General features: G+C 44.2%; 1 protein-coding gene across 1 annotated transcript in view; it reads right to left on the bottom strand.

The window, feature by feature from the left end:
* Positions 1-15,933, bottom strand: part of LOC116990921 (cadherin-12-like) — an 878,073-nt gene that overhangs the window by 778,937 nt on the left and 83,203 nt on the right. The window lies entirely within an intron of this gene.

Here is a 15,933-nt window from a genome sequence, read left to right as displayed (position 1 = left end):
GTCTGTACAGACACCACCCATAGTCAGGATCGAACCCAAGTCTCTGCCGCTGTTAGGTAGCAATTCTACTGCTGTGCCACTGTGCTGCCTACTTGAATGACTAGTGAAGTCAATAAGAACCGGACATTAACAGGTCTTTGGAAGATAAGGCCTTCTGCACATTCGGACCTCATTGAATCCTATTATGCAGTTGAAGGTTATTTAACCCATGACATCTGTGCTGGTGCTTTAAATGTGGGTGGATTTACGATATCCCATATTTTACCTGTGACCATGTAAGTCCCTCATACTTGATTACTGTAAAATTGTCTTTTCAAATTCTGTACTGAATGAATTTCAGGTAAAATATTCTAACTTCTAATCTCAGTAGAAAAATAAAATGGGTTAATCTCTCCTCTAGATAATCTTTGTCAAATGATGTTGACTTATGACCTGGTTCCTAACCCACTCGGCAAAGGGAATACTCAATATTAATAGAGAACATCTTGGAGCTATTGCGTGGGTAGGCTGCACTGAGGGGATCTGTGGTGGCTGCTGAGTCTTTTCATGCAGACTGTATGCCTTTCTACTCAACTTTTCCATCTCCAGGCAAGATGAAAAAACCTATAGTTGTCTTTGAGTTGAGTGATGGGATCTGAATGTATTGAACAGAAGGTTGCCACAATCATTCCTGTTACTTTCAATGTATCTGAGTTGTTGGCTGTGCTGCTATCTGTGTTGATTGAGGATGCTGGTATCGACACTAAACAGTTAAATTAGACCAAGAGGCAAGTGAAAATTACACTTCAACTTTGATGGAGTGGAGCTGTGGGGGTTGAACAAGGAAAGAGGATCAGTAATAGTTATTTCTTCAGATTGAATACCTTGTTGCTGTCTTTCAAATATTTGAAAAGAATACCACTTTTATATTTGCACAGAAAGGAAACTGATTTGAACTTGTTAATTTGTCCCTTACAGTAATAGCTTCTGTTGAATTACTACTTGAAATTATATTATACACTGTAGCTAAGGCACATTTTATTATACTGTTAATATTGTTAAGGTTTAATTTATCATTTTTTGTATCAACAATCACATTCAATGGAGCTAGAGAATGCATTTTATTTCTGCTTCAAATGAACACACCACTGGGATCAGTTTATTGATTTTGAGGATTCAATAAATTGCTGCCAGAATTTTGTAAGTGCTTGTTTTAGAATTTTACTCTGATGGAGTAACAGTTGATCATAAAATGAAGAGACGTGCTCCTTTAATGGTCAAGAGATTAATTCCCGATGTGATTTGGTACTGAACCTCACAAATTGCAAGGAAAATGTTAATAAGCCTTTTGTTCAAAATGATGAAAGAATCAGACAGGATAAGGGGAGGGAATCTACTTTCCTTAGAGTTTAGGGTAGGAGTCAGCATAGACTTAAGGATATAGGCAAAATATTAGAGGATCGGTATGGAAAATATTTTTTTCTCCAATGAGTGGTAAACCTTGCCGGAGATGCAATTGTTTTCCGGATCGTAACTCCGGTCGCTCTGCGGCCTAACATCATGGAGGCCTTGCTCGAGACTGACTTTGAACCCCACCGTGGGGTCGGGAACTTACCATCGGAGCCTGCGATCAATTGCCTGTGATTATTGCCTGCGGATTTCACCATCGAGGAGCTCGCAGTCTCATGTAGAGACTGATGTCAGGCAGCTCCAAAGTCACAAGAGGTTCGACTAGCCCAGACCCGGGTCCAATCGCCCGGTGTGGGGAGCTGAGATTCCCCCCAAAGCGAGAGCTTGAATGCCCCAACAGGGAGGACCTGACCGCCGGCTACGGGAGCCATGATCGTCCCATCAACGGAAGGGTCGAGGCCCCCGACCGCGGGAGAACAAAGAAGGGATCACAGTGAAGAATGTGGAGGTCACTGTGGTGGTTGTTTATGTTAAAGCTAGACTAAGTGGGACCCGTTGGGTCCCTGTTACATGGGAGCCTTGGCACCCCAACGCAACCTGTTCCCCCAAAGCAATATTCAACCACTCACCCATAGCCCCCAGCTGCGCAGGCGTGGCTCATTTCCCCGCATCCCCAGCACTCTCTCCACTTTCTCTTCACCCTCCCTCTTCTTTCCCCTGTCCTCATCCCCTCCCCAATCCCTCACTCACCTGTCCCTCCCTTTCCCATAGCCTCAGTCACTCCCTCCGTCCCTCCATAACTCCTCTTCTCTCCCTATCCTCCTCCTATCCCTCTATCCCCCACTCCTCACCTCCCCTATTCCCCCACTATCCCTCCTCATGTACCCCACTGTCCTCCTCTCCCTCTATTCCACCTCCTCCCCACTCTCCCTCTTCAGCTCCTCCCTCTTATTTCCCCTCTCCTCCTGCCCTCCCCAATCCCTCTCTCACCTCCTTTTCCCTACCCTCAGTTACTCCCTCCCTCCCTCCATCTCTCCACTCCCTACCACCTCCTCTCCCTCTATCCCCCCTGTTCTCCCATTCTACCTCCTCACCTCCCCCACTTTCCCCTCCCTCTCCCTCCTACCGCACCTCTCCCTCAATTCCCCTTGTCTCCCTCCTGACCTACCCATTTCCTCCCTGTCCCTCCTCCCTCAATTCCCCCACACTCCCTCCTCACCTCTCCAGGATCTCGAGGTTGCCACTCCTCACCCTTCTTGCTTGCCCCAGAGGAGCATCAGCCATCGGCGCCCTCAGAGCCAGGCTCAGCACCCAGGCCTCAAATCCTCGGCACGTTCCTGGAACACCAGCAGCTACAGCCATACGCCGGCAGAGGTGGAGGGGCGCTGGCAGAGGTGGGTAGGTGCCGGTGACTGACAGTGAATGTGGCCAATCAGTGCGGCGATGGTGCAGGAAGGGGCTGCGCCGTCACGGCGGTGAATGACAGGAGAGGAGACCAATCTGCGCATGCGCGGTTTTAAAGCTATTTAAACCTTTATAACTTTCCCTAGAACAAGACCTTCCCTAACCAGAAGCCGTGGATGAGCAGGGAGGTCAGACTCTTACTGAAGGCTCGCGATGCCGCTTTCAGATCTGGCGACGCTGAGGGATACAGCTCATCCAGGGCCAATCTGAAAATGGGAATTAGGAATGCCAAACTCAATCACAAACGGCGGATTGAGGAGCACTTCCAAAACAACTCTGACCCCAGGCGCATGTGGCAAGGAATCAAATCCCTTGCCGATTACCAGAAAGTTAACACCCCTCCCCCAGACAACGCCACCCTTCATGACGAGCTAAACCATTTCTATGCTCGCTTTGACCGGGACAACAAAACCCCAGCCATCAAAGTTGCTCCACCCCCGAATGAACAACCCCTCAGTCTCTCCACCTCTGCTGTACAAGATGCACTGAGAAAGGTGAATTAGCACAAAGCTGCCGGCCCCGATGGCATCCCTGGCCGGGTGCTTAGGGCATGTGCTGGACAACTATCCCCAGTCTTCACCGACATTTTCAATCTGTCACTGGCCCAGGGTGTCATCCCCACTTGCCTCAAGACATCAACCATTGTGCTAGTGCCCAAACAGTCAGCCACAGGGAGTCTCAACGATTTCTGCCCAGTGGCACTCACCCCTGTCATTGCAAAGTGCTTTGAGCGGCTGATCTTGGCTCACCTCAAAGCCAGCCTCCCCCCCACACTGGACCCCCATCAGTTTGCCTACCGGGCCAACAGGTCTACAGAGGACGCCATATCGGCGGCTCTACACTCTGCCCTGACCCACCTGGACAACAACAACTCCTACATCAGGTTGCTGTTCATTGATTTCAGCTCCGCCTTGAACACTGTCATCCCCGCCAGCTTGATCACCAAACTCAGCGGACTTGGCATCTCCATCTCCCTCTGCAACTGGACACTGGCTTTCCTCACCAACAGACCAGTCTGTTAGGGTCAACAACCTCACCTCCTCCACTATAACACTGAACACCGGCGTGCCACAGGGCTGTGTGCTCAGCCCTCTCCTCTACTCCCTCTTCACCCACGACTGCATCCCTAAGTATGGATCCTACGCCATCATTAAGTTTGCTGACGACACCACGGTGGTAGGACTGATCAGTGACAACGATGAGTCAGCCTACAGAGAGGAGGTCCAGCACCTGACAACCTGGTGTGCCAACAATAACCTCATCCTCAACTCCAAGAAGATGAAGGAAATTATTGTTGACTTCAGGAAGGTCAGAGGAGGCAGTCATACCCCCATCCATATAAACGGGACTGAGGTGGAGCGCGTCTCCAGCTACAAATTCCTCGGGGTACATATCTCGGAGGATTTGTCCTGGTCCCTCAACACCTCCAAGCTGATCAAAAAGGCACAGCAACGCCTTTACTTCCTGAGGAGGCTCAAGAAAGCCCACCTGTCCCCCCATAAACTGACTAACTTCTACCGCTATACCATCGAGAGCATCCTGACCACCTGCTTCACGGTATGGTACAGCAGCTGCACTGTTGCGGACAGGAAGGCACTACAACGGGTGGTGAAAACCGCACAGCACATCATCGGTGCCCCGCTCCCTGCCATGGATGCCATCCACCGAAAACAGTGTCTGAGACGGGCTGGGAAGATCATTAAAGACCCCTCCCACCCTAACCATGGACTGTTTGCCCTCCTCCCATCAGGGCATTCCATTGTACAATTCTGAATCAAACCAAATAAGCGGTTAATGTTCTATAAAAAATACAGCATAATAAAGCTGTACAGGAGCCTCAGGTCTCGTACCAGCAGGATGAGGAACAGCTTCTACAATTATACCATCACATTGCTGAACTCGGAGTCCCGCCGATAGATTTCTCCGGTCCCTCCGTCCACATTGTTTAATTTTTCTGTATTTTTGATTATTCTGTATCTTCTATTTTTTTAATTTCTATATGCACTACTACTACGGACTGACGCAAAACTGCATTTCGTTGTACCCATACTCAGTATTTGTGCAATGACATTAAAGTTGAATTGAATTGAATTGAATTGAATTTTATAATATACCACCGATTGGAACTAAATTTGTTGCACTTGCAGTACAAGAGAATGGCGAGTAAAGTGGCAAACAATCGTAGCACTATCATGTACCATTTTGCGCAAATGTAAAATAAACGCAAACCAGAAGATAACAAGATGAGAGTTGTCGTAATATACTAGACTGTGGGACCTGTTACGTCCCATGTTCACACGGGAAGGCTGGTTCCCCAATGCAATATTCCACCTCTCTACCAATTCCAATATTGGTGGCCAGTGGGGGGGGGGGGGGTCTTTCTGGGGCTAGTATGGGTGTTGTCGGCTGAAGGGACTGGTTTCCAGAGGGCTAGTATGGGCATTGTGGGCCAAATGGATTCTTGGGGTGGCAGCTCAGTCACTCAAGCCTGATGTGCTGGCAGCTCACTCACGGCTGGTGGGCTGGCAGTTGACTCACGGCTATTCCTTGAAATTCCATTTCAAGTCGGGTGCAAGGCCACCAAATTCAAGTGCAGTTTCCTACCATTTCAAGCAGGGTGCAAGGCCACCAAATTCAAGTGCAGTTTCCGACCACTTCAAGCAGGGTACAAGGCCACCAAATTCAAGTGCAGTTTCATGCCACCAAGCAGGGTGCAAGTCCACCAAATTCAAGTGCAGTTTCATGCCACTTCAAGCAGGGTGCAAGGCCACCAAATGCAAGTGTAGTTTCTTGCCATTTCAAGCAAGGTGCAAGGCCACAAAATGCAAGTGTAGTTTCATGCCATTTCAAGCAGGGTGCAATGCCACCAAATTCAAGTGCAGTTTCATACCACTTCAAGCAGGGTGCAAGGCCACCAAATTCAAATGCAGTTTCATACCATTTCATGCAGGGTGCAAGGCCACCACATTCAAATGCAGTTTCATACCATTTCACGCAGGGTGAAACCACGATAAAACCCCACAAAACACCACATAAACACCACACTCACAGTTCAGTAGACATTCAGTGTGTTCAGTTGATTCACAGCTCAGACAGAGTCGTGAGCTCTCCCTCTCCCGTCTTGCAGAGACTGAGCCACACCCACACTTCCGGGTATTATAATCCCTTTCCCTTCCCACCAGAAGGGGCGTGGCCTTCATGGCGTGATTGACAGGAGAGAGATTCTCAGCATGTTTTAAACACTAATAACACTTATTTCTCATTGATGGGAAGAATCCTCTGCACCTAATGAGCGGAGGGTGACTGAGTAAGATGGCCAGAAATCGCAGCCGTAAGTGATAGCATTTTATCTAAAATCAATATACAGTGCAAACAGGAAGTTGTCAAGTTTAGACTTTTAATTGTGCTTCAGTTCAAACCTCAACCACCACCAGCCATTTGCTGTGCTTTAGTTGAAACCTCAACCACCACCAACCATTTGTTGTGCTTTAGTTCAAACCAACCACATTTTCATTTTTCCAACCACATTAAGGGCACTCAAGGTCAGTAAAACCACACTCACAGTTTTGTAGACATGTGTTCAGTGTTATTCACAGCTCAGAGTGAGAGACATGACCCTCTCGCTTCCCCCATCTTGCAGAGACTAACTGAAGGCACTCAACACTTCCAGGTTTTATAGTCCCTCCGGAAGGGGCGTGGCCTTCAGGATAGAGAATCTCAACATTTATTAAACACTGATAACTCTTTTATTTTTAATCGATGGGAAAAATCTTCATTCTGCGCAGCGGAGTAAGATGGACAAAAATCACAGCCATAAGTGGCAGCGTTTTTCTAAAATTAATATACAGAATAACAGGAAGTGGTCAAGATCAGACTTTTAGTAATATAGATAGATATATTGTGAGTGTCTTATTAGTTTTTCTTGGTATGACTATGGCAAATTCCTCATATGTTGCAAAACATACTTGGCTAATAATGTATGATTATGATTATGATATCTGAACCCATTTCTTGAAATACCTGCCATATTTAAATAATAATGTGATGTATTATGAATCTAGAACAAGAATTGAGATTGGATTAAATATCTTCCTCTTGTCTAGTTTGGGCATGATGAGCCAAATGCTTTTGCATTAACTATATATTTGTGTGATGCAATGCTTTCATAAAATTAAGAATTTGTTGCGGTTGATCAGGGTAGCAGGAATAGGCTGTGGTTTTTAATATTTCCAAAATCCAAATATCGTCATTATTATTGTTTTTTAATTGCATGGCATTCTAGGCCCCAGCAATATAATATCAAAATTATCTTAGAGACACAGGAACCAGATGCTGGTTGACATAAAATGTCACAAAGTGCGTGAGTAACACAATGGGTCAGGCAGCATCCATGGAGAACATGGATAGATGATGTTTTGGGTCAGGATTCATTTCCAGACTAATTGTGGTGGGGGTTGGGCAAGACAACTGAACGAGAGGACAGTCAGGCCAAGGCCTTGTGAGTGATAGGAGGATACAGGTGGTTTGATAAGCGGATGGTTGGACAAAGGACAGAGATGAAAAGAGAAAATGTGTGAGATAAGGACGTGAATTATGCAGCTAATAGAAGGATTATAGAAACATAGAAACATAGAAAATAGGTACAGGAGTTGGCTATTCTGCTGTTCTAGCTAGCAGCGCCATTCAATATGGTCATTGCTGATCATCCACAATCAGTACCCCATTCTTGCTTTTTCCCATATCCCTTGATTCCATTAGCCCTGAGCTAAATCCAACTCTCTTTTGAAAACATCCAGTGAATTTGTCTCCACTGCCTTCTGTGGCAGCGAATTCCACAGAATCACAACTCTCTGGGTGAAATAGTGTTTCCTCATCTCAGACCTAAAGGCCTACCCCTTAGGGTATGGTAACCTGTGACCCTTGATTCTGGACCCCCAACATGGGGAACATTTTTCCTGCATCTAGCCTGTCCAATCCCTTAAGAATTTAATATGTTTCTACAAGACCCAGTCGACCCATTCTTTCATCATATCTCAGTCCCACCTTCCCAAGAACTAACCTGGTGAACCTACGGTACACTCGCTCAAAAGCAAGCATATCCTTCCTCAGGAGACTAAAACTGCACACAATACTTGATTTGTGGCCCTACCAGGGCCATGTAAAACTGCAGTATAACCTCCTTGTTGATTTACTCAAATCCTCTTGCTATGAAGGCCAACATGCCATTTGATTTCTTCACTGCCAGCTGTACCTGTATGCTTACTTTCAGTGACTGATGTATAGGAACACCTAGGTCTCGTTGCACTTCCCCTTTTCCTAATCTTACACCATTCAGATAATAATCTGCCTTCCTGTTCTTGCCACCAAAGTGGATAACGTCACATTTATCCGCATTATACTGCATCTGCCATGCACCTTCCCACTCACCCAAGTCACCCTGTAGCCTCATAGCATCCTCCTTGCACCTCACACTGCCATCCAGTTTTGTGTCATCTGCAAACCTAGAGATGTCACATTTAATTCCCTTGTTCAAATTGTTAATATATAGTGTAAATAACTGTGGTCCGAGCACTTAAACTTGCAGCAACTCACTAGTCACTGCCTGTCATTCTGAAAAGGACATGTTAATTCCTACATTTTGCTTCCTGTCTGCCAACCAGTTCTCTATCTATGTCAATACCCTATCCCCAATACCATTTTGCACACTAATCTCTTGTGTGGGACCTTGTCAAAGGCTTTTTGAAAGTCCAGATACACTACATCCACTGAATCCCCCTTATCCATTCTGCTTGTTACCTCCTCAAAGATTCCACTAGATTAGTCAAGCATGATTTCCTCATCATAAATCCATGCTGACTTTGACATCCTGTCACTGCCTTCCAAATGATCGACTCAAGCATCTCCCCACCTCTGATGTCGGACTAACTGGTCTGTAAGTTCCTGTTTCCTCACTCCCTCCTTTCTTACAAAGTGGGGTTACATTGGCTACTGTTGAATCCACAGGAACTGATCCAGAGTTGAGAGAACATTGGAAAATAAGCAGAAAAGTATCCACAATTTCTAGGGCCACCTCCTTGAGTTCTCCAGGATGCAGATCACCAGGCCCTAGGGATTTATCTGCCTTCAGTCCCAACAGTTCACCTAACACAATTTCCTGACTAATGTGAATTCCCTTCAGTTCCTCCCTCCCCCTAGATCCTCGGTTCTCTAGTATTTCCGGGAGATTGTTTGTGTCTTCCTTAGTGAAAACAGAACCAAAGTACTTGTTTAACTGGTCTGCCATTTCATTGTTTCCCAATATAATTTCAGCTGTTTCTGACTGTAAGGGAGACTGTAAGTGTCTTCACTAATCTTTTTCTCTTCACATATCTTCACATTATGTGGCGGGGAGGATTATAAGGGGAGAAATGTATGCGAGTCCAGGTGGTGCACAGGTAAGAGAGGGAGTGAGGTAGGGTGGGGCGGGTTGTTGATTGTAGGTTGGTTACCACAAATTGGAGAATTCAATGTTCATTTGGTTAGGTTGTAAGCTACCTAAGGTACCCATATAAGGTGTTGTTCCTCCAGTTTGTGTTTGCCTCACTCTGGCAATGGAGGAGGCCCAGGACAGAAAGGTCAGTGTGGGAATGGGAAAGGAAGTTAAAATTGTCAGTAACCAGGAAATCTAACAGGCCCTGTTGCAAGAGTTTGGCAAACACAAATTCTTAATTCTCAATCTTGTTATCAGATCATTGTTACATCCTACCGTATTTTAATTACTTGAAACTCCTCTGCTGTTCTAAACCAGATGTAAAAGCAAAGGAACACCAGGTAAGCAAAAAGTATGTCTGAACTTCAGTCCATCATTTTGCTAATCCCATGACTCCAAAATAACTGATCCACATAGAACCAAACGTTAGGATAATCCCAAACATGGAGAGTTTGGAGAACCATTAGTATAAAATTATCCAAGCACCTACCGAGCACGTGCCTAATAACATTGTAATCTGCCTTATCCCGGTTTAGTACCTTCCCCCGAGATTCAGACGTATTCTTATTCAAAACGATCTTCAAATTTATGGAGTTTTGATCACCATCTCCAAAGTGCTCTTCCACTGAAACACCAGTCATCTGGCCAGACTAGTTTCCCAACACAAGGTCTAGTGTGTTTGCTTCTTGGATTGGACTATCCACTACTTTGTCAGCACATTTATGTGGTGACTTTTACATACCTTGGGTATGCAAGTAAAGTATTTCACTGTGACTTGTCACATGTAACAATAAAGTATTCTTCATTCATTCACATACTAGTTCAGGAAAACCTTGTGGTACACCTAACAAATTTTGCGCTGTCTTAACCTTTGCACTGAGCAAGTTCCAATCATTACTGGGAAAGTTAAAGTCACCCACTAAGACAAACTTGTTGCAATGGCATCTTCTGCTCCTCTATCTCCCATTAGCTATTGGGGAGTCTTTAGCATAATCCCATTTGTGTGCTTGCACCTTTCTTATTTTTGAGCTCTACCCATGTTGCCTCAACTAATGAGCCCTTCAGTATGTCCTCTTGCAGTGCTGTCGTGACAGTCTCCCCGATTAGAAGAGCAACTCCTCTACCTGTTTTCCCTCCCTCTATCACGTCTGAAACATTGAAACACCGGAACTTTCAGCATGTAACTCTTGTAACCATGTTTCTTTAATGGCCACAGTGTCATAGTTTTGTTGTAGCAAGGGGCATGATAATGCTGAATTGTGCCTGGATATCAACAGTTTCATTGATTTTGGACCACAGCCACATAACACGGGCTATTGTGGCATAATAGGGCGCTCAGCATAATTATACCAATAGGAGCAATTTACCCTGAAAAGATGTTACATTATTCTTTACATAGACACAAAGTGCTGGAGTAACATTGCGGGTCAGGCAGCATCTCTGGAGAAAGAGGATAGGTGCCGTTTCGGGTCGGGACCCTTCTTCAGATTGCAAGTACGGGGAGGGAGTGTGGGTAGGGTGGGGGTGCCTGACCCGCAGAGTTACTCCAGCACTTTATGTCTATCTTTGTTATAAACCGCATCAACAGTTCTTTGTTTCTGCACTATTCCTCTTTGGATGTCATTGATAAGAGAAAGATTCAACACCTCCCACTTAGGGCATATGATGAATCATAATTATTCCCAGTTTTGTCAGTCTTTCCCATGCTCCAGGGCATCAAAAAAAAAACAGCTAGCATATTGTTAGTGCTGGAATTAAAATAATAATAATAATGCATCAAACATCCTCAATTATATGTGTTCAAAAGGGAACTGCAGATGCTGGAATATCGAAGGTACACAAAATTGCTGGGGAAACTCAGCGGGTGCAGCAGCATCTATGGAGCGAAGGAAATAGGCGACGTTTCGGGCCGAAACCCTTCTTCAGACTTAAGACTAGTCTGAAGAAGGGTTTCGGCCCGAAACGTCGCCTATTTCCTTCGCTCCATAGATGCTGCTGCACCCGCTGAGTTTCCCCAGCAATTTTGTGTACCATCCTCAATTATATAACTTCTTCTGATTACACTACCAGCCAAATCTAAATTGTTGTATATAGGTCCAATGTTGACTCGATGAACAGGGGAAAGCAGTTGACTTTTTTAATGTTATATTTCATTTCACAAGATTAATTTCTTCATCAACATTTATTTTCTCTCTGCTCCTCTTAAATGCAGGTAGCTGGCTTCTCTCGGTGTGTATATTAGTCAATTGGTTTACCAATTAGAAATTATCTTCTTCCCCTCCCATTCTGGGTATGTTTCATCAGGAATCACCTTGAGCAATTCTCAAAATAGCTGGAGTCATCCTGATATAATGGAAGGGGAATTGAATTGAATTTTTCAGTAAAATGGGCAGTGGTGATTGTGGGAAAGTAGGGGGGGGAGGGAAGGAGGAAGGGATTGTGGTAGAGGGTTTGTAGAGGAGTTTGTGCTTCATGGATGACGAAATGGCTGCAGATTTCGAACTGAAGTTCCAGATTATAGTGGAGCATGTTTGAAGTGAGCATGAAAGTCAGTAGGAAAGCTGGTTTAGAAATGTCACTATGTCAATCACTCCGACCAAGTTTAACTGCATGCTAGAATTTTAACCGCTGGCCTGTTAAATGTTAGTGAGGGCAAAATGGTACCAGATGGGAGGCTGAAGTGCTTGCAGTGCAATTTCTCAATAAATTGTGTAGTTTCACAGCCAAGTTGAATGAAAAGCACAGACTATGAGGTTATATTCCCATAGCATATTTTGGAAAAGGTTTTCAGAGTATTAATACTAACCATACCAGACCTGCTTCTGCTGATTATTGCAGTGACAGGTCTCGACAATTCTTGTAGTTGACGGGTGCTCTGGGAGAAGTATTGCGGGGCAGAGGTGAGGAATTAGGCTGGATTACATTGGAATCTCAGTATACCAAGGGAGGAGGTCTTGACAGATGTTTAACTCTCTGAAGGCATTGTTTTGCACATAAGGTCAGGCACAACCTTAGGTCCTTCAGTATGTTTCAAGATATTCATATGGATTTTAGCCATTCCCTCCAGAGATGCTGCTTAACCCTCTGAGTTACTCCAGCACTCTGTGTTTTAATCAAGGTTCCAGTGTCTGCAGTTCTTTTGAAAAGTAACCCCCTTCGTCTCCTCTCCCTTTCAATATGTGTCAAGATATTCATTCTAACAATCTAAATGGCTGCTTAAAACACAGATGGTGGAGTAACTCAGCAGATCAAGCAGCACTTCTGAAGAAAATGTATTTTTCAATCCATTCCCTCCACAGTGCTGCCTGATCCAATGAGTTCCTCTAGAACTCTGCTTTACTCAAGATTCCAGCATCAGCAGTTCCTTTGTGTCTCTAGATGTTTGCTTATCGCGGTGATCTCCATGAACAGACTTTCTGTCCATTCCATCTTCTCTAAAGGACCTGTCCCACTGTGCGAGGTAATTCAAGAGCTCTCCCGAGTTTAAAAAAAATCCAAACTCGTGGTAAGCACGTAGAATGTACGTAGCGGGTACGTCGGTGCTCGGGACATCTCTCAGCGGCTTGTAACGCTAACGGCAGGTACTCGGGAAACGTAATAAGCTTGTGAAGACTCGTGAAGATTTTTCAACATTTTGAAAAATGTCCACGAGTGCCCCGAGTACCTACGAGCGGCTATTACCTTAATTCTCCAAGTTCAAATCAGGGGAAACTCGGGAGAACTCTTGAATTAGCTCGTACAGTGGGACAGGCCCTAAAGGCTATCAAACTGTCATTGTCACAATTTTTTGGTTGGGGAGGGTTCCAAGACTTTGCTGGAGAAATCTGCAGGATTGACATAGAGATGCACAACAACGCACAAGGTGTTTTGAAAAGTAAAATCTGAAGAAAGTCCATGTCTTGAGCATCCCCTAACAATCAAACTAATTTGAGTGCATCATTGTCACACATCCCAATTGAGCTGGGAGTGAGGAAAATATATTAACAAGCTGGTGTAAAGTTACACCCTCATTGACATCCCCAATAAAAACTACCTTTGATCTGTCTGGTCTTCCCCATCCATACCCATTTTCCCATAGCACAACAAGGTTGGCAGAGCCCCCATCCCTCCAAGCATCTGGCATGAATGTGTTGCCAGTTGTTGTCCAAGTTCCAATAACTGATGAATAACAACATTTCATAAGCTGGCCCAAATAGTTTTAACACATGTCCCTGTTCAATGGGTTACTGTAGTTAATTAGATCCAGAAAAAAAAGGAATGGGATCCAGAAAGAAGAAAGGAGAGATTTGTGAATACTAACACGGCCATTTATGTGCAGTATTTCCCAGAGGTATTTTAAAGCGAATTATCCACATTTATTGGTATAGTCATTGTATAATGTAAGAAATAGGATAGCCACTTTGTGCACAATATGCCGCCACTAATGCTAAGTGATCGTAAACATATAGACTATTTTTGTGATGTAGTTTAAAGAGCACTGGCGTAAAAACTCCCCCACTACTCTAAAATAATGTAAACATACCTTCTAACATCTTCCTCAGATAGCAGGAAGTTTTGATTACTATCTATTTGAAAAGCAGCATCTACAACAGTCTAGCACGTCCTCATTACCGCGAGCAGTGTCTGCTAAGACTGCTTTTATACAATTTTTACTGAGATCCTTCCCATGACCAAATGACCTTTGAATATTTTAGAAAAAGCAGTGAAAATACTGGAAACAGTGGAAATAATAGGTTAGCTAGCATCTTTGGAATGAGCGTGTTAACATTTCAGCTAGAAGACCTTTCATTAGAACTGGAAATGATGGTGTTGCAGTAGAGTTGCTGCCTTACAGCGCTTGCAGCACCTGACTACAGGTGCTCTGTATGGAGTTTATACATTCTCCCTGTGACCACATGGGGTTTCCCTGGGTGCTTCAATTTCCTCCCACATTCCAAAGATGCACAGATTTGTAGATTCATTGTCTTCTGTAAATCCCCAGTGAGTCGGATAGAAATAGTGTGCGGGTGATGGCTAGTTGACGCGGACTATGTGGGCTGAAGGGCCTGTTTCCAGCCTGTATCTCTAAACTAAACTAAACTAAACTAAACTAAACTAAACTAAACTAAACTAAACTAAACTAAACTAAACTAAACTAAACTAAACTAAACTAAACTAAACTAAACTAAACTAAACTAAACTAAACTAAACTAAACTGGCAAATAAATTAAAATACTGAGAAAGGGGGAGGGAGGAATGGATCAGACACAGGGAACATTTGTAACCTCAGCGTGAGGCCAGATTAACTTGGAAATAAGTTGTAAAGGTTCTCTGGTCAATGAAGGCAGTTATAGGGTGATAATACTAAGAAGCATAAAATATGACAACCAGTCATATTCCTTTAAAGCTGATAGCAGATCCTATGAATTTTCCCATCTCTGTTTGTACATCTTTTTAAAGGTTAGAGATACAGTGCGGAAACAGGCCGTTCAGCCCATCAAGTCTGCACCGACCAGCGATCCCCGCACATTAACACTATTCTACACACTCTAGGGACAATTTACATTTATACCAAGCCAATTAACCTTCAAACCTGTCCATCTTTGGATTGTGGGAGGAAATCAAAGATCTCAGAGAAAACCCATGCAGGTCACAGGGACAACGTACAAACTTCATACAGACAGCACCTGTAGTCAGGATCGAACCCGGGTCTCTGGCACTGTAAGGCAGCAACTCTACCGCTGTACCACCTGCCGCCCCCATATCATCCTTGTTGTGGTACGTGTTGTTTATTCTATTCTCCACATTTCACCTGAGTGGTCTGCCTTCTGCGATTGAGAGCAGATGAGCTTGGATGTTTATATCTCCACCCTAACTGATCTACAGGAGATGCTTGAGACAACATTCTGAAGTAATTTCTCTTCCTTATTTTCCCCCTCAAACACGTCTCAGCACATCACCACAGCATGGCCAAGAACAAACAGTTCTGCTGTAAACACACACCTCTCACTCTCTCAGACTTCATCAGAGCCCTTTGCTGTCAAATTCTTTGAGACACCATGCCATTCTATGCAGTGGAGTATATAAACATAAAAGAAGATTTACATTATACATATAGCAGCTTTTACACCCCGACCAAGATGTCCCAAAATGATTTATGGGCAATAAAATGTTTACTCACTTAAGTAGGAAAAACAGCAACCAATTTGTATACATCAAACCTCTGCAACGGCAAAATGATAATCTGTTTTTATGATGTTGATTGAGTACACTGGCGATAACATCCCTGCTCTTCTTCAAAAATAGTGCCTTGTCATTTTTATTTTAACAACTTGACAGCACAGACTTTTTAAATATTCATTTTTAGGATCAGGGCATTGTAAGGTAAGCCAGCATTTTGTGTCCATTCCTATCTGTTCTTGAGAAGAAATTGCCTTCTGGAACAGCAGCAGTCCTTTTAGTCAAGGCCCTCCCACAGTGCTGTCGGGCAGGAGTACCAGCATTTAGACCCAATGACAATGAAAGAGCAGTGATATATTTATGTTAGTATTTCCAAGTTGGAGGGGAACCTTCAGGGCATGGAGTTGCTGGGTAGCGACTGTCTACTTGGTGGTAGAGATCACAAATTTGAG

Source organism: Amblyraja radiata, chromosome 2 (genome assembly GCF_010909765.2).
Source record: "Amblyraja radiata isolate CabotCenter1 chromosome 2, sAmbRad1.1.pri, whole genome shotgun sequence".
Taxonomy (NCBI): Eukaryota; Metazoa; Chordata; class Chondrichthyes; order Rajiformes; family Rajidae; genus Amblyraja; species Amblyraja radiata.
The sequence above is the reverse complement of the archived record's forward strand: the minus strand, read 5'-3'. Positions and strand labels throughout refer to the sequence as shown.